Source organism: Eptatretus burgeri, chromosome 8, assembly GCF_056783735.1.
Source record: "Eptatretus burgeri isolate ZD-2024b chromosome 8, Ebu_testis_v1, whole genome shotgun sequence".
In the NCBI taxonomy this organism is placed as follows: Eukaryota; Metazoa; Chordata; class Myxini; order Myxiniformes; family Myxinidae; genus Eptatretus; species Eptatretus burgeri.
Genome location: NC_140968.1, coordinates 31,568,190 through 31,578,093, shown reverse-complemented (window position 1 = coordinate 31,578,093; position 9,904 = coordinate 31,568,190). Strand labels below are relative to the sequence as shown.

Sequence of the window (9,904 nt, the reverse complement as noted above, 5' to 3'; positions counted from 1 at the left end):
TGTGTGTGTATATATGTATGTATATGTATGTATATGTATGTATATATGTATGTATCTTCTTCTTCTTCTTTCGGCTGCTCCCGTTAGGGGGTCGCTACAGCGGATCATCTGTTATGATCTGCATACTGATTTGGCACAGGTTTTACGCCAGATGCCCTTCCTGACGCAGCCCTGGTCGCCTCTTACGACACAGGTATAAGGATTGGGTTTCTCCATGATTCCGGGCTGTCCTACACCATCTCGTAGCGTGGCCCAGCTCAGAGCTCCCGTCCTCAAGCATACTCCAACCCAAGCCTCCGAGTCGCCGGCTGACAGGCGCACGCCCCTTCGCCCAGATTATTTATATATGTATATGTATATTATTTATATTTATATAGATATATATGTATATATATTTTTTAAATATATATTATATGTATATTATTTATGTTATTTATATTATATTATTACGGAAATGGCCCTTATTGGACTACTAAATATTGGATTAGCTCAGATCCCCCATTAAATGCATGTTTAGTTTGGTTGTTTGGTAAAATGGACGTTGTATGTGTGTCGGCAGGTGTAAGAGGCTGTATTATTGTTGTGTGGTGGTGGTGGAACGAGAGCTTCCGCTTCTTCTTCCCCATCCCGGACGATGCCCGGCCCAGTCGGCTGAGAGGGTGTGGCCAAAAAGAGGAAGTGAAGCTTAGGGGAGGAGTTTTGTCGGCTTCGAAAAGGGGAGGAGCGAGTGGTTCGAAGCGAGCGAACGAAAGAAAACTGTAAAAGAGAGAAAAGGGTTGATTGTGTGGAAATTGTCGCTCTTGAGGCACGCTCGGGATTCAAAACGAGTGAAAGAAAGAAAAGGAGTTGAGTTTTGAGAAACGGCAGTCGGCTTTGAGAGGCTGCTTGCACGTCGAGTCTGCCTTTTTGGACCGTGGGAGAGGCGGCCTGCACGTCGAGTCAGCGATTGACTCTTACGGGGAGGTGATCGACAGGTTTGGCCTGCATCTGGCTGCGGAGCCTCCGTACTTACTCACCTCACGGCTCGACACATTTGTCGATCCTCCTGCGGAGCTCGGCACCTCGATTTGGGCCTTGTCTTGTGCACAGGCCAGGCCTAGATTTGTACGCTGGACCATGAGAGAGATCAGCTGAGGCCCATCGTCGATCTGACGGTCTTGTGCCATCGACCTTATGCTGGGTCAGAGCACGCGGGGAGCGCGTGTGGTTCGGAAAAGAAAGAGGATGGCGCTGCCATCTTGTCACGCCGCACGTTCGAGCTGGGAGCTCGAATCCGTGGACATTCGCTTGTTATAAGTGACATTTTTGCTTTTGACACTGTCCTCTCGTCCATGAAACATCACCAAGTACTCTGTCTTGTCTTGCATACATGCTGTCTGTCTGCCTGTCTTTGTCTGCACATGTTGTATAAGGCATATCCCGGTAGCGACCCCCTCGAAACCTGTAGTCCATAGTTCCCTTGATAAGAACGGGTTGAGGATTGTTAATAAAACCATTGTCGTGAATGCTTTGCTTGTGCTGTGTTCCCCGATGGTCCCCAATAAATCTGGTTGATTCAGATGAAGTTGCCGCTTTGAGTTAATTCGTGTCGTGTCGAGGAACAATCCATTCAATTGGCATATAAAACCAAAATGGTTACAGACTGGCAGAAAACGCTCGGCATCTGACACAACCAGTCTGTAACCGGGGTTCTATTTCCCCAACTGGTAAGGTACAAGGATTACGTTGGTATCGCGATTGAAGACGTGTGACCCGAGGCCTGTGCTGAGCCGGCCGGCGTTATAAACCCCGGAAACGGTGGTGGTGAGGGTAACACGAAGGATCGGGTGAGAATCCCGCCACCCCGGATCTGCAACAATATATATTGTATATATATATATATATATATATATATATTTATATATATATATATGTATATATATATATATATATATATATATATATATATATATATATATATATGTATATATATATATATATATATATATATATATGTATATGTATATATATATATATATATATATATGTATATATATATATATATATATATATATGTATATATATGTATATATATATATATATATATATATATATATATATATGTATATATATATATATATATATATATATATATATATATATATATATATATATATATATATATATATATATATATATATATATATATATATATATTAGCAGGGATACCCTTGAAGGAATATGTCACAGTTAATTGTAAAATTGTAGAGGCTGCCACCATTATTTTTTTTTTTCATCACCACTATAATATTATATTTTCCCCGCCATGTTTTATATGCAGAAGACTCGAGTTCAAAAATGTTAAGATTTATTGCCGCATCAGATAAAAAACCCATAATGCCTCAACAATGTGAGGCTGGTTTCATGTCATCATTTGCGACTTATTTAATGCTCATTCTCTTGCAAATTCCGTTGGTCCCATGTCAATCAGCTGAACTTGAAAAATTAATGTTACGCAATCAGGTGATGACGTCATAATTCGGAAACCGGGAAGTCGGAAGTCATTGTCTTCAATTGACTGTAGCATTATTTTTTTCATTCTATTGCAAATTCCGTTGGTCCCATGTCAATCGGCTGAACTTGAAAAATTAACGTTACGAAATCAGGTGATGACGTCATAATTCGGAAAGCGCAAGTCGGAAGTACAATTCTTTTCCATCGGGACACTCCCGGGTACATGTTCTGTCAGCATGTGAAGTTTGGTGAGGATCAGTCCAGTACTTTTCGCCTGCATATGTCACAGACAAACACACACACAGACAGACACACTTTCAAATATATATATATATATATATATATATATATATATATATATATATATATATATATATATATATATGTTATTTATATTATTTATAATATATGTTATATGTATATATTATATGTATTATGTTTATATATTATTTATATTATATGTATATTATTTATATTAGACGGCTCTTTCGACAGCATTTGCCACAACAGCGGACAATAACTCTGGCTGCAGCGCTCGAATTTCTGCACAGATGTCCTTGAGTTGCTGAATTGTATGGGGTTTATTGATGTATACACGCTCCTTTAGGTAACCCCAAAGAAAATAACCGGGATGCGTCAAATCAGGAGAACGTGATGGCCAAGAAATTTCTGAATTTCGCGAAATTATTCGGTGTCCAAAAATTTGCCCTCGAAGCTCCACCATGGTCCCGTGCCATGTGGACAGTGGCTCCATGTTGTTGAAACCACATCTCCGGCTTATCCTTCACTGCAGGATGCACAGAATTCTCGAGCATGGCTCGACACCGCACACTAACGACTGTCATTGCACTGCTATCCTCATTTTCAAAAAAATAAGGGCCGATAATCCTTTCCGACGTTACACTACACCAGACAGTGCATTTGAGAGGATGCAACTCATGTTGATGAATATCATGAGGATTCTCTAATCCCCAGAACCTACAGTTCTGCTTATTCACAAAACCGTTCAAATGGAAATGAGCTTCAGAACTCATCTGTTTATGAACAAATTCGTTTTCTTCATTGACCGTTTTTACAGCCATTTTTCCCTGTTGTGCAGGGGTTAGGCTTTTTCTTGAGGCAATGTTTTTTTTTTTATGGCCGGATGCCCTTCCTGACGCCAACCCTGGTCACCTCTTACGACACACAGGGATATGGTACACCTATTCTAACCGGGGCATACACCGGGACCAGTACACTGGTACTCACTTCGCCGACCTCAGATGGATGACAGGCTGAGTCAACCCCCTGGTGTTAATTCAGCAGCCAACGGGGCTTGAACTCAGGATCCTGGGATCCCAAGCCACCACCCTAACCACTAAGCCAACACCAGGCTTGTTTTCTTCATTGACCAACCTCTGAATTTGGACTGAGTAATTTAAGTGTTGTCGATGATCAGTCGGTTTCACCTTTTGTACCAATTGTACTTTGTATGGGTACAGGTGCAAATCGTTCCTTCGGATGCGATACAGTGACTTCCGAGACATCCCCAACTGGTCAGAACGTCTGTGGATCGAGGTTCCTGGTTCTTCTTGAACACTGTCCGGTACACGTTCACGATTAATCTGCGAACGGAATGAACGTGCGTGGTCTTCCAGATCGTGGCAAGTCACTTACTGACCCATATTCCTGAAAACCTTGAATCAACCGACGAATCATGAAATCTGAAGGTGGTTTTCTGGCATTGAAGTGTCGACAGTCTGCTCTTTGGGTGGGAATAATTGATCGATGAAATTCCACGATTTTGGTTCTTTGTTCAGTTGTGGGTTTTTCCATGGGTAATTTCCAAATGTTAATCTAAATTCTGAAAAGAAAAGAAAATTTTTTTTTTATTAAAAAACTAACGTTATTTCATTTCTAAATCCCCATGTGACTTTTGGGACACTGTATACACACACACACACACACACACACACACACACACACACACACACACACACACACACACACACACACACATTTGTGTAGCCAGGTACGCATTGTCTACATTATAGATGAGAGATCGAAGGAGGAATAAATATAATGCATCTGCATATTTTTGGGCTGTGGGTATCATTGTTACAATTGTAAACAATTAGTTCATGGAACAACTTTTTCACCTCGCATTACGGTAAATATAGGTATTAAAACAAACAAGGAATTTTTTTTAGAGATTGTTTCCCCAGACAGGAGATGAGGCAAACATTAGTTTTATCCCAAAAGACACCATTGTGTTTAAAAAACATTTGTAGACATTGAGAAGCTTTTAGAGAAAGTGACTCTCGAGTGAAGATCCGAGTCTTGACTGAAACCCCCATTTGTCCAAAAGCTAAGAGCATTCAATTCAAGATTATATTTCTCAGACACAACAGGAAAAGTGTTCCTGACTTCTGTCTACATCAGTGGTGCAAGTTGTTTATTTTTCAAATACAAGTTTGTGGATTATGCCTTCAGCCGTGTCTTGAAAGTTTCAGTCGATTCCTCCCTCTTTTTATTTTTTTTTTTTACGGTCACACCAATGGACTTTTTTAGATGTCAAAATAGATCATCACTCAGCGTTAGGTATGAGAAGTGATCCAGCCAGTTGAAAGGACCGTTAGGAATAGCATTATGTGCAATATGAACCTTGTTCACGGACACCTTGTCGTGAAGGAAGAGCGCACCTTTGGTCATCATGCGTCAACATTTCTCCATGATTACCTGCTAAAATTTTTGCATGAGGCTGGCATAATATTCCTGTGATTATTTTTCAGTCATTTGGCAGGATTCCTTTTGCCTCTCTGAAAATGGAAGTGATTTTGAAAGCTGAGGGTTGGGTGCAAAATGTTTTGGTTGGCAGTGATTGATACCTTGTGCTTGCATTGCATGGATTCCAATTTGGTTTCAGGAACCCAATGGTAGGCCTGTTGGGGGGACTGGGGACTGGGGGAGGAATGTGGGGGAGGGGACTGGGGAGGAATGTGGGGGGGACTGGGGGAGCAATGTGTGGGGGGGACTGGGGGAGGAATGGGGGGGGGACTGGGGAAGGAATGTGTGTGGTGACTGCATGCAGGCAGGCCTTCACCAAATAGCATTAGTTTTGATTTTTTTAATGTTGCCGCCTGGTTTTATATCGAACATGGTGGTTAGAAGGAAAACGCTGCTATTTGGGCGTGTTTTATCACCCTGGGATGCTGCCTTCCCATTCCCTTCCCTTGTGTCACCTTCCCATTCCCTCCCCTTCCCTCACATCGCCTTCCCGTTCCCTCCCCTTCCCTCACATCACCTTCCCGTTCCCTGCCCTTCCCTCACATCACCTTCCCGTTCCCTCCCCTTCCCTCACATCACCTTCCCGTTCCGTCCCCTTCCGTCACATCACCTTCCCGTTCCCTCCACTTCCCTCAACGCCTTCCCGTTCCCTCCCCTTCCCTCACATCACCTTCCCGTTCCCTCCCCTTCCCCCACATCGCCTTCCCGTTCCCTCCCCTTCACTCACATCACCTTCCCATTCCCCCTCCCTTCTCCTTGCGTCGCCTTCCCACCCCTCCCCTCCCATCCCCTCCCCTTCTCTCCCATCCCCTCCCCTCCCCTCACATCACCTTCCCATTCCCTCCCCTCCCATCACATCGCCTTCCCATCCCCTCCCTCCCCTCACATCGCCTTCCCATTCCCTCCCCTCCCCTCCCCTCCCATCACATCGCCTTCCCATTCCCTCCCCTCTCCTCACATCAGTAGATAATAAAACGGGGTTTCGGGGACGCCCATTCAAATGAATGGGGGGAAGGGGAAAACTTTCTGACCCAAGCCCAAAATAGGAGACTCATTTTCTCTCCACCTATCCCTTTCCCTCCCACACAAGCAAATGTAAAATTGAGACTATGAAAGATTGAGACTTACTGATTAAAGTACTTATCCCCCCTCCCCCCCAACATAATCACAGTCCTTTTATATTTTCATTTTACTCAGAGCGAACCAACGAATATTTGCCCATGTTCTACTTTAGGGAATAACTTCATTTTCTTATAACATTCATTTCCATCGAGGTATATTCACAAAGAATAACTTGGAATTTGGTTCTTGGTTTAAGTGTCTTTTTTGAGCAGAAATGAAATGATAAACTTCTCTTAATGCTCTTATTTTTCATGGTCTTTCCAAATTCAACATTACATGTTATTTTATGTAAGTTTTTCGAAAAATCATTCAAAGCAAGCTGTTTCATTTTCATGTTAAAATGAGTCGGACTGCTTGAGAACCGAAGCAAAAATGCCACTCATTTCCTATGTGAGACGCACCCTGAAAACCTGAAAACCCCATTCTTGTGTAATCTCCCATGATGTCAATTCGAGGCTATTTATTACCAAAGCGAACTTCATTCTTATTCAGTCTTATTCAGAGAATTTTGAGTCTTATTCAGAGAATGGAGTATATAGAAGAGAACTCTGCCCTTGCAGATCAATCGTTTTCACAAGATGACAGGTGAGATCCTAGAACCCATTCATTATTTGTTGTTTTATACATAATTAAATCACTATACAACCAATAATTATTGTATGTCTTTTTCTAACAGGTTGTCCCCAATAAGAACATCGTTGATAACTGATTTGGAAAATGAAGCCTTTGCATATCATGAAGAGTGGCAAAAAAAATGAATGACTTCCTTAAAGACATTCAATCGTTCAGAAGAGAATTGAATGACATTTTTGTTGGTTGGAAAGAAGTTCTCTCACGTCCTCTGACCTTGAATGAGTCGAGTCAAAGGTGAGAAATTATCCGTGTGTGTGTGTGTGTGTGTGTGTGTGTGTGTGTGTGTGTGTGTGTGTGTTTATATATGTGTATGCGTGTCTGTCTGTGTGTGTCTGTCTGTCTTTGTGTGTGTCTCAGTCTCTGTCTTTGTCTCTGTCTCTGTCTTTGTCTCTGTCTCTGTCTCTGTCTCTCTCCCTCTGTCTCTATATCTGTCTCTATGTCTCTGTCTATATCTCTCTTGAGTGTTGACTCATTATTATTTTTAAATATTTTTCAGTTTAAACACCTGTCTGAATGAACCAAACACACAACTTAATCGTCTGGAGGAATCTGACACAACACTATCTTCTGGAGGTAAATGTTATATTTATTACTTTATTAATATCATAATATAATCATCTTTATATACCCTAATTGTGCTTCCCTCTTTGTTTTGAACAGAATATGTTGACCGAGTTTCAAAATCACAAACCATCAGATTGCTGCGAAAGAAGATGTTGTTCAATGTTTGTAATCTTGTTTTATTATATATGCTTTCCTTATAATTATCTGGTTTTGAATTGCAAGAAAAGGATAAAGGAGATGTAAAGGTGGGGAGGGGGGGGGTTGGCAGAGCCGGATTAACCATTAGGCAGACAAGGCATGTGCCTTAGGGCCAGCCAAAAATTCGGGCCACAAAACTTTAGGCAACTTTTTTTTTAAACATACAATTCTTATTGGTCTCGTAATACTGTTACGAATTTGTAAATCTATCGCATACAACATACAGGTTCCTTTAGCTCAGTTATCTCGGTAAGCACGTGTTTTATAGAAAGCTTCCTCCCCCTGGTCTAATGGGTGAATAAGTGTAAATGTGCTGAGATTTGTTATTGGAATACCCCATCTCCCGCAACGACAACAATGCCATCTCACGTCCATCCTGACGCCATGACGCTCGCGGTATTCTTCGTGCTCACGTCAGCCAGCAGGCGCACGTGTGGGCGGAGTCTAGCGGAGGCATGGCGTCCCTCCTTAGCCAATCGGCAGGGACCGGGCGTCCCTCCTTAGCCAATCGGCATGGAGCGGGTGTCCTCCCCGCCCCGCCTCCGACTCGACACGGTCGCCATGAGACACGTGGTCGGAGGTGAGTTAAACACTGTATAGTGTTTAATGTGGTTTGTATTTATACTTGTATTTATAAATTATATAAAAGTTTGTATTTATAAATAAAAGGTTTTAAAACTTGTACATCTGATGTTCTATTTGCAGATTCAATCCATCGTTATGTCAGGACGTAAAGGTGTCTGGGAGCGAGCTCAGGAGTTGTAGAAAAAGAAGCATAAGGAGGATCAACTACTCAAGAAGACTCATAAATTGACATCGTTTTTCCATGTGGTGGAGAAAGATGCTGGTGTTGGTGGTGATGATGATATAGATTCAACGAAGGACTCCCCCTTCAACATCCCCCGCAGTTGATCCTGTCGAAGACAGGCCGGCCGACGATGGTGACACTCGGGGCGAAGGTGCTTCAGTATCGACTCCACTGATTCCCAACGATGTCGGGTAGTTTGGTAACATCACAGACAAACTGCGCCATGTGTGCATCAGCTTGGGCACTGACCATTTTCGGAACTTGGATGGCAGTTATCCAGAAACGAAGCGCGAATACTCTGGGGTGAATAGCCTTCTTAATGCCAGTGCCTTCAAACGGGTTTTGCCAAATGGGGAGGTAGCTGATCGTGATTGGTTGGTTTAGTCTCCTGCCAAAGCTTGCGTTTTCTGTTTTCCATGCACTCTGTTTTCCTCTGACAGAGGTGCACAGCTTTCTGGCTCGGGATTTACTGATTGGAAGAATACGGCTCAGTACTTAACGGCCCATGAAATCAGCCCAAAACACATAGAATCAGTTCTAACATTTTGTCAGCGGAGTGCTGATGCCGGTCGAGTTGATAAGCAATTGCATCAAAACGTGCTGGAGCAGCGCAGCTATTGGAAAAATGTGTTGACACCATTACTTTTCTTTGCGAGAGGGGTCAGTCGTTTCGAGGTAGTAACGAAATAGTTGGCTCCAGCAGCAATGGTAATTACTTGGGCATTTTTGAGTTGATTGGCCAGTTTGATCCGTTTTTGTCCCAGCACATCCATTACCATGCCAATCGGGGTCGCAGTCACACGTCTTATTTGTCAAAAGCAATCTGCGAAGAATTAATTGCTATGATGGGCAAGCAAGTACTTGGTCGCATCAAGGATGAGATTTCGAAGTCGCGGTATTTCTCAGTTTCAGTGGACTCCACACCAGACATTGCCCATACGGACCAGCTCACTATCATCCTCCGCTACGTCAACATGACGGATCACAAGCCTGTCGAGCATTTCCTCACGTTCGTTAGTATCTCTAGTCATACAGGTCAGAATCTTGCTGATACGCTTCTCCAATACTTGAAGGACCATGACATCGACTTTGACAATTGTCGCGGTCAGATGTATGACAATGTGAGTAATATGTCGGGCAAGTACAATGGTATGCAGCAAATTTTGAAGAACAAGAACAGTTTGGTTGATGACATTCCCTGTGTAGGTCACTCTTTGAACCTAGTTGGTCAGTCTGCGGTGGATTGTTGCATTGAAGCGGTTTCATTTTTTGGGTTTTTGCAGCGTCTGTATGTGTTCTTTGTGGCATCCACGCACCGTT

The 9,904-nt window shown here is 42.6% G+C and overlaps 1 long non-coding RNA gene across 1 annotated transcript; it reads left to right on the top strand.

The window, feature by feature from the left end:
* Positions 1-6,315: 6,315 nt before the first annotated feature.
* Positions 6,316-9,461, top strand: LOC147021455 (uncharacterized). The gene is made up of 2 exons (XR_015061371.1): positions 6,316-7,248; positions 7,511-9,461. It is a non-coding gene; the product is annotated as an uncharacterized LOC147021455 (long non-coding RNA).
* Positions 9,462-9,904: the final 443 nt, after the last annotated feature.